At 43.2% G+C, this 8734-nt stretch overlaps 1 pseudogene; it reads left to right on the top strand.

The window, feature by feature from the left end:
• The first annotated feature begins 4669 nt into the window (after positions 1 to 4669).
• Positions 4670 to 7777, top strand: LOC136515402 (uncharacterized; annotated as a pseudogene).
• The last annotated feature ends 957 nt before the right edge of the window (positions 7778 to 8734 follow it).

The following is an 8734-nucleotide window of genomic DNA, read 5'->3' as shown; positions in this document are numbered from 1 at the left end:
GGACAGTCCGACGGTGCCACCAGCGCCCTAGACAAAAAAGTTGGAGGTCACTGTAAGTGACCGGACGCTGGCCTCGGCTGGACCGGTGCGTCCGGTCAGTGGCAGCAGAGGGTGCGCGTGTCGGTCCATTGACTGGACGCTGGGTCACTCAGGGACCGGACGCTGATAGGCTACGTCCGGTCAAACTAACGGGTCTGCACAGTACCTAGGGTATTGCACCAGACGCTGTCTGTGTCCGGTCAAGGTGGACCGGACGCGTCCGGTCGAAAAAATACGCCTCGGGGAGCTTACTGGAAACGATCGGACGATGAGGCTTCAATGTCTGGTCAGTTTTGCCGGAGCGTCTGGTCAGCCTCGTAGCCGTTGGAATCTGACGAACAGCGTTTGAAGCAAGTGATGCGTGGCGTCCATCGAGCGACCGGACACTGAGGGCCAGCGTCCGGTCAAGTCTGACTGGAGCGTCCGGTCAGCCCGCAGTGTGCCCAGTGAAGGGGTACAACGGCTCTATTTCATGGGGGCTTCTATTTAAGCCCTATGGCCGGCTCAAGCTCACTCTCTTGCACATTTTCATTGACATAGCAACCTTGTGAGCTTAGCTAAAGTCCTCCCACTTATCTCTATCATTGATTCATCATCTTTGTGAGATTGGGAGAGAATCTAAGTGCATTGCTTGAGTGATTGCATCTAGAGGCACTTGGTATTCGTGTTGCGCTGCGGATTTCACTTGTTACTCTTGGTGGTTGCCACCACCTAGACGGTTGGAGCAGCGGTGGAGGATTGGCATGAGTTGGTGATTGTTCGTGGCCATCTCCGGTGATTGTGAGTACCTTCCACGGCGGAGCGCCGAAAGGTAACTCTAGTAAATTGCTCGTGTCATTGAGTTACCTCACTTGTGGGTTGGTTCTTGCGGTGTCCTATCGTGTGGACGAGGTTTGTGAAACACCTCTTAGCCGCCGAACCACCAAGTGTTGGTCGATACAACGGGGACGTAGCGTGTTGGCAAGCACGTGAACCTCGGGAGAAAATCGATTGTCTCTTGTCTTTTGCATTCTCCCGGTGATTGGCTTAATCTTCATCTTGTGATTGGTTCATCCCCTACACGTTGGTATAATCACCCTACTCACCTATTTACATTCTTGCAAACTAGTTGATACAAGCTCTTTAGTGTAATTAGAATTGAGAGCTTACTTTATTATTGTCATTCATCTAGTTGAGCTCTTTAGAGTAGCAAGGTTGAGAGCTCTTAGTGAGTAGTTATATAGCAAGTTTGTGTGCCTAAGTAATCATTGCAACTAGAATTGTTGGATAGGTGGCTTGCAACCCTTGTAGAGCTAGAGCAAGTTTGCATTACGCTATTTGTCACACTAATCAAATTGCTCTAGTTGATTTGTAGAATTTTAAATAGGCTATTCACCCCCCCTCTAGCCATATTAGGACCTTTCACACGGTCGGCGGCACGGGCGCGCACGTCCAGTCCCCATCGCGCACGAGCTTCGTGGCCGAGTCGAACCGCGGCAGCTTGCCGGTGTCGTCCCGCCGCTGGGCCTCCCGCCGTTGCTCCATGGCGTAGCAGAACTCGCGCTGTAGGCCGGCCGCGAAGGCCAGCGCGTCGCGGGTGAGGATGGACGCGAACTCCCGGTCGTACTGGCCCCAGCGACGCCGTGGGGCACGAGGGCGCCAGCGTCAGAGAGGAGGACCTCATCCAGCCGCGGCGAGGCAGCACGGTGCAGGGCGAGCTGGCGCTCGGCCCTCGACGACGGGACGCGGTGACCGCGGACACCGGCCGAAATAGAGTGCTTCACGATTTTTGACGTGCGTGTTTCTTAAATTTCACTGTGGCACTCTGGTCGTTCAAGTTACTAGCCCTAAGCTTGCACTTAGAACTACGACCTTTATTTAGGTACTTCCCAGTTTCGAGCAACTGGCAGGGTAGAACAGAGGCCTCAACATCGGTTTGTCAGGCTGTGCAGCGTGGAGAGAGAGGCGTGGTCAAAACCGCTCAACGACGGTCAAAACAGCCTTGCCCCCGCCCAGGTGCTAAAAGTGAACGGTTTTGACAGTTGGGGTACCGGTATTAGACGGTTTTGTAGTTGAGGGTTAAAATTAGACCAACACAATAGTTGAGGGGCCAAAAGTGGACTTAATTCTTTTTTTATAATATACTTATTTGACGTTATAATTATTAATATTTTTAATGTTGTCTTGAACTTTTTAGCCGGCTTATCAGCCGTACTTCAGCTTATTCTCTCACACATAACACTATTGAATTAGTCAAAATCAACCATGAAGTAGTTCAGCAGAACAACCCCTATATATTTTTTTGTCAAACTTTAGACACTTTAACTAAGAGTGCACTTAAAATTGCAATTTTTTGTTTGGACAGAGGCATAGTAATTTAGATTTCTATACTTCTCGCTTTCAAATTTAGGTAGTACATATAATTTTTCTTCTCAGTGTGCCCTTTCCAGTCATTAGGCCAGTCAGTGAATGATTTTCTAACCCCAAGTCCCCAATGATTTTTCACAGTATATTCTGAAATTACTTAGATGTGTTTTCCATGTAGTCTTGTGCTACTTTTAATTCTTGGTACTAGATAAGCTCCAACAGGTGATGTCGATGATTATGCTTCTTGCTACTAGATAAGCTCCACCAAGTGATGCCGATGAAAGAAAATAACTTTCATACACTACTTTTTCCTCACCTCCTACTGTAATGTTTTGTCATGTTCCTGGGTTGGTGAAGATGGATCATCGTCTTCCAGAGATTTCATGACAAAATCAGGAAGAAGCCAAGGATTGTTCCACGGTGGGGTATTTCCCGCTGCATGTAGAGAAGGGCCATTACTTACAGAAATGGCATTAGAAATTGTCATTGCACCAAGTTCAACATTTTAGTGCTGGTAGCATAGACATTCACGGTTTCTAAATAGTTAGTATCTCACAAGCTCTTACAATTAATTGTCCTGGCTGTTAATATATCCATGTGTGACATTACTGCCACATGTGCAAAATCTCCGGACATTACACTTTTTGTTTTGTAATTAAACCAGGATGAAGGTTGTATAATAGTTAAAAAACAGTGAACCAATAAGATTAGGTTCTTTTGTCATTTAATTTCATATTATTATCCATTGTTTATCTGAAATTTCCCCTCAATTCCGCCGCTACTATCTTTGCTATCATGGTGGATGCTACGTATAAATTCTCAAACTCTATGAATCCACTTCCCCTTGTATAATGCTACAAATTGGTGCAACAACGCATGATTATCATAAAGTTAATAAAGTGTTTACATAATTTCTATGCAATTTATGGTGAAAAATAAGGCCTGCATACCATTCAGTGTTTTTATAGTCTTAGCTTGTCACCTGCTCTGCAGATTATAGAAAAAGTACTATTACCAACGATACTTTATATATTATACATAGAGTGAAACCCATGTGAAAAACAACTCCTTTCTTAGCACGTGCGTGCCGGTAACCGGACTCAGAGCATGATTTTGTTTCTCTCTCTCTCTCCTATTGTTCATCTTGTTCAACTGTTCATCTTCTTTCAATGAACCATGCCAGCCCATGACCACCTCTGGCCTCTATCGTCGTCGGCCACGCCGTCGGCTGCCCACCCCTGCCCACCCCTAATCGGAGGAGAAAAGTCTGCCACTAGTAGTGTAAGTTCGATTATCTTCCTTTGCTCGCTCAACGGCGCTGTCATCACCTCGCTCATCGCCCCTTAACCCGTCACCACCGTTGAACTAGCCACCGCCACTAGACCCTTCCCTTTTTAAGCCAATCCTACTGCCACTACTGCCCGCTTCCTTCCTCTTCTGATTTTGAGAGCGTCCTCATGCTTGTGTCACTTACGAGTAGGGACCCACACGCACCAAACAAAAATTGTTGGCTGCACGGCCCTTAGATTCAGTGACGCGGAGTATATTTAGGTTCCGTTTGGTGGAGCTTCCACCGGCTCCAGCTTCTCTGACGTATTCGTTGTTCATGCACTGTTCATAGAAGCTCTTTTTATCTCTCCTATCTTCTTCTCTCACAGAGCCAGTGGGAGCAGGTAAAGCCTTGGTGAGAGAAGGAGAGAGAAGAAATAAAAAAAAGTTCATGTAAGTAGTATATGAACAGTAAATATATCAGAGAAGCTAGAGCTCGTGGCCTTACCTTCCGGCATGAAAAAGGATGGTTGCAGCCACGTAGACGGTAGACATCACACACACGGGCGTAGGGGAAAATTAGCTCAGTACCATTAAAAGATCCAATCTTTAGAAAACTACCACCGAAAGATTCAACTGCAGAAAAGTACCATTGAAAGGTTTCTCCGTTATATCTTTTACCATCCCCATTTACTGCACGTTAGCTGAAGGGAAAAATAAAAAAAGAACGGAGACAACAACATAAACGCACGCAGCCTAAGAAGGTCTCGGACCTGAGCGTGACCTCGAGCGGCGCTCTTTCTCTCGCAGCGGCGGTCTTCCCCTCGGCGACAGCGCTCCTCCCCTCGGCGACGACAGCAGTGGTAGTGACTTCACAGGCCTATCCTCCATGGTGAGCCCCTCTTCTTCCCTACTTTTCTTGTTCTCCATTCTTTTTGTCCTCTTCTCATGGTCTGAACCCTAGGTATTGGGGATTTTGTAGTGTTGTGACAAGGGATTAGGGATTTGATTGAAGATGGATGCTACTGAAATTCCAGAAGGGTAATCTCCTTGGACACATTCTACATTCTTCTAATTTGTATCTATTTTGCTGGGTTTTTTTAGGGTGGACATAGCTATCTGAACGTACTGAATGAGGACCTGATTTATTTTTGTGAAATTGGGCCTTACTGTTTTCCCTCTGTTCCATGTGTTTCGGGCTGCATATCATAGGATTGATCCAAAGAATGCTTGTAGAGTAGAGGTCACAGTGAACTCATACTTTAGTATTGTACATGGTAAAAAGGTCTGCAATAGGGGCAAAGATGTAAGTTGGGTTGTTGATTCAGAGAAATATTCAGTCATTAATCTAGAGAAGGATATTGCTTCGCACTTTACATGGGACAGCAACCAGCATGCAAATTTCTGGGTTGTAAAAGGGATGCATTGGACAGATAAATTAATTTCAGATGGTCAGCTTCACAGCTTGCTAAGGGCATCTCAATTGGTGAAATTTATGATGATAGTGGGCAATCGTGTGGAGGGGGATGAGATGCCTCCTGCAGTGAATATGGATTGTGAGGGCATGCCTAATGAAGTGCCAGTTGTTGAGAAGAAGATGGAATTTGAGGGATTTGAAGGGCAGAAATACTACAATATGGAGAAACCATAGCAGGGCCACCAATGCCTGAAGAGGAGGAGAAGGAGCACTTCATGACTGTTGGGTGTGACCCTGATGGGGATGAGCCAACCGGAGTAGATGAAGAGTGGAGATACTTAAAACCAGTTGATGCTGCAGTTAATGATGCACAACCAACAGAAAATAATGAAGTAGAGGTGCATAAAAGAAAGAGGGCAAGGCCTGTTCTGGACTTTGATTCTGAATGTGTTCATGATGATGAGGCTACTATGCTAGATGATTATGCTGCACCTTTCACAACATATGACAAAGAGAATCCGATCATTAATGAAGGAGATACATTTGGAGACAAGGACGAGTTCATCATGACCTTGAGGACATATGCCATAAAAAATGAGTTTGGTATTAGGGTTGAACATAGTGACAAAAAGAGGTACATGGCAAGGTGTGCCGGTGCAAACTGCGATTGGAGAATTTTTGCAAAGAGACTTCATGGTGGTGACACATTCATGGTTATTATTCTTTCTTTATAGCTTATAATCAAATATTCGTTGTACAATGATACATTTTTTGCAAGCTGTAGCTTATAATCAAATATTCGTTGTACAATGGTACTTTTTTTGCAAGCTGTAGCTTATAATCAAATTTATTTACAGGTGGTCAAACTCTTAAAATTGGATGTCCTAGTTCAGAAACGGTGAAAGGCCATCAAGCTTCTATAGCCTGGATATCTCAAAGAGCAAAACAAATTATTGAAGAAGATCCCACTCTTAGCGCAAAGAAGTTACAGAGAAGATTGAAAAAGCATTACAATATTGAGTTGTCATATTTTAAAGTGTGGTCTGGAAAAAAATCAGCAATGGATGATATTCATGGCACTTGGGAGGAGAGTTTCATAATGTTATGGAGATTCAAAGCAGCTCTAGAAGAACACATGCCCGGGTAGCATTGTTGAGATTGATTGCAAGAAGATCAAAGGCAAAATACATTTCTCAAGGATGTTTGTGTGCATTAGAGCATGTGTTGATGGTTTTTTATCAGGGTGTCGGCCATATCTTGATGTCGATTCTACTCACCTGACTGGAAAATATAATGGACAATTGGCTGCAGCAACTGCAATTGATGGACACAACTGGATGTATCCAGTTGCGTATGTGATTTTTATAAGGAAACAAATGCCAACTGGGCATGGTTCATGGCAAACCTGAAGAAAGCAATTGGTACTCCACCTGGGTTGACAATCCATACTGATGCGTGCAAAGGATTAGCATATGGTGTCAACAAAGTCTTCAAAGGTGATGCAGAGCACCGTGAGTGCTTTAGGCACCTAATGGCTAATTTTAGGAAGAAATTCAGAGGTGAGGTGTTGAAATACATGTGGCCTCTTGCATGGGCATGTACAGCTCGAAGGCATGATGCATTGTTGGAGAAAATTAGAACTGAATGTCCTAAAGCAATTACCTTTTTAGACAACCATCACAAGCTGATATGGAGTAGATCTAAATTCTCCAAAGAATGCAAAGTTGATTATGTTAACAATAACATATCTGAATGTTTCAATAATTGGATTAAGGATTATAAAGACCTTCCAGTTGTTGATCTGATGGATAAGATCAGAGAGAAGATCATGGAGAAAATCTACACAAGGCAAGAGATAGCCGACAGACTTCAAGGGCACATCCTCCCTAGTGTGATACATGAGCTGAACATGAAGAGTCGAGGGCTACAATATGATATCAACAAAAGTGGTCCAATGTCAGCTGAAATTTTAGGAACAACGAAGGAAGGAAAAACTTGGAAGTATGCAGTTGACCTTTCGAAAAAAGAATGTGCCTGTGGGCAATGGGAGGTGTCTGGAAAACCATGCACTCATGCTATATACTTATTTGGGAAAGTGCGGCAACTAAACATTGAGGACTTTGTACATGATTACTATTCTATGGAGAGATTCAAGATGGCTTACCAATTTCAAATCGCTCCTATGAATGACAAGTCTCAATGGCCAAAGGTTAATCTTGGTTTTGAAATGATTCCTCCACCACTACAAAGGGCTGCTAGTAGACCAAGGAAACAAAGAGTAAAGGCTAGAGGAGAGCCAGGAAAAAGAGGACCATACCAATGCAAAAGGTGTTTTCAATTTGGACATATAGAGAAGGGTTGTAATGCTACTCAAGCTGAATTAGAACAAGAACTTCCACCGCCTCGTCCAAAAAAAGGGAAAAACAAAGGTAATATAATATTTTGTTTCTTTTATGTGCTCAAAAAGTAGTTTTACCAATCCAAATTTTCAAATGTAGGATAAACAACTCTGAATCTGTTGGAGCCTGCACAACTGATGCTAGGACATCTAAAGCAGCTGCTGAACCCTCTCCAATGCCTCATTCAAGCCCGGGTGTAACAACTAGAAGGATGTCATCCATTTCTCCGACTAGCCCAGGTGTAACAACTAGAAGGATGGCTGCAATCTCACCTAGTGGAATCAATCGGAGGCTCATCATTGAGTAGATGAATTAGCTATATTAGTACTGTAGTGTGTGAACTGTGGTCTTATATATATGTGTGTAATTTCTAGACAAACCTTGCTGAAACTTTTAGAGAAACCATGCTGAAATTTCTGTGAGAAATTTCTAGAGAAACCATGCTGTAGTGTGTGAATTGTGGTCTTATATATATGTGTGTAATTTCTGAACAAATCTTGCTAGAACTTCTAAAGAAATCATGCTGAAATTTCTACCTTGATGAGTGTTATATCCTGTGGGTTTAGGCAAGGCAACAACATATATGCTGGAGTCAGGTCTAGAGGGCTACTCAGTATTTGCTTTTTTTTACATGTTTGCTAAAATGAATCGGGTGTGAAAGGCTGCTCAAATGAACCTTTCAATAGGAGTTAACGTTGAGTTAACAGATGTGCTAGAAGCCTACGACGGAGAAAGCTTTCAATGATATTTTTCTATAGTTGAATCTTTTAATGATATTTTTTCTAAAGATCCAATCTTTTAATGGTACTGAGCCAATTTTCTCCTTCTCAAATGTCAGATCTCTCATCATCTCCCATACATTAAGCAGGTGCAATGCATCCAGTCCCCCCTGTCGCTGTCACCAAGGATTGCCCTAATCAACCCACTAAAAAAACAATTTATTCCTTAATTATTTATTACCTACGGCAGATGGTATCTTCACCGGTAAGGCTGGAGATGCAAATTAAAAATAAAGCAGTTGTCCAAAATTTAGAGTCTACATCATGTAGCTAAATAAACCGGTATGAAGTTCTTCTAGAGTGTGTATTATAGATTTGCAGTCATTAGACTCTAAGCCACCGTTGAAATTCTGGAATCGTGTATATATATATAGCAATAGCAATGGGCTCCATTTCCATACCCTTCGTGAAAACAGAAATCCTTAAAGAAGGCTCTTAGCCATATAACAAGATTTATGTACGAGTTTTCAATAGTTTTGGAAAAA

This window comes from Miscanthus floridulus, chromosome 17 (genome assembly GCF_019320115.1).
Source record: "Miscanthus floridulus cultivar M001 chromosome 17, ASM1932011v1, whole genome shotgun sequence".
Classification (NCBI taxonomy): Eukaryota; Viridiplantae; Streptophyta; class Magnoliopsida; order Poales; family Poaceae; genus Miscanthus; species Miscanthus floridulus.
Note: the sequence above shows the minus strand (reverse complement) of the source record. Positions and strands in the feature narration are given on the sequence as shown.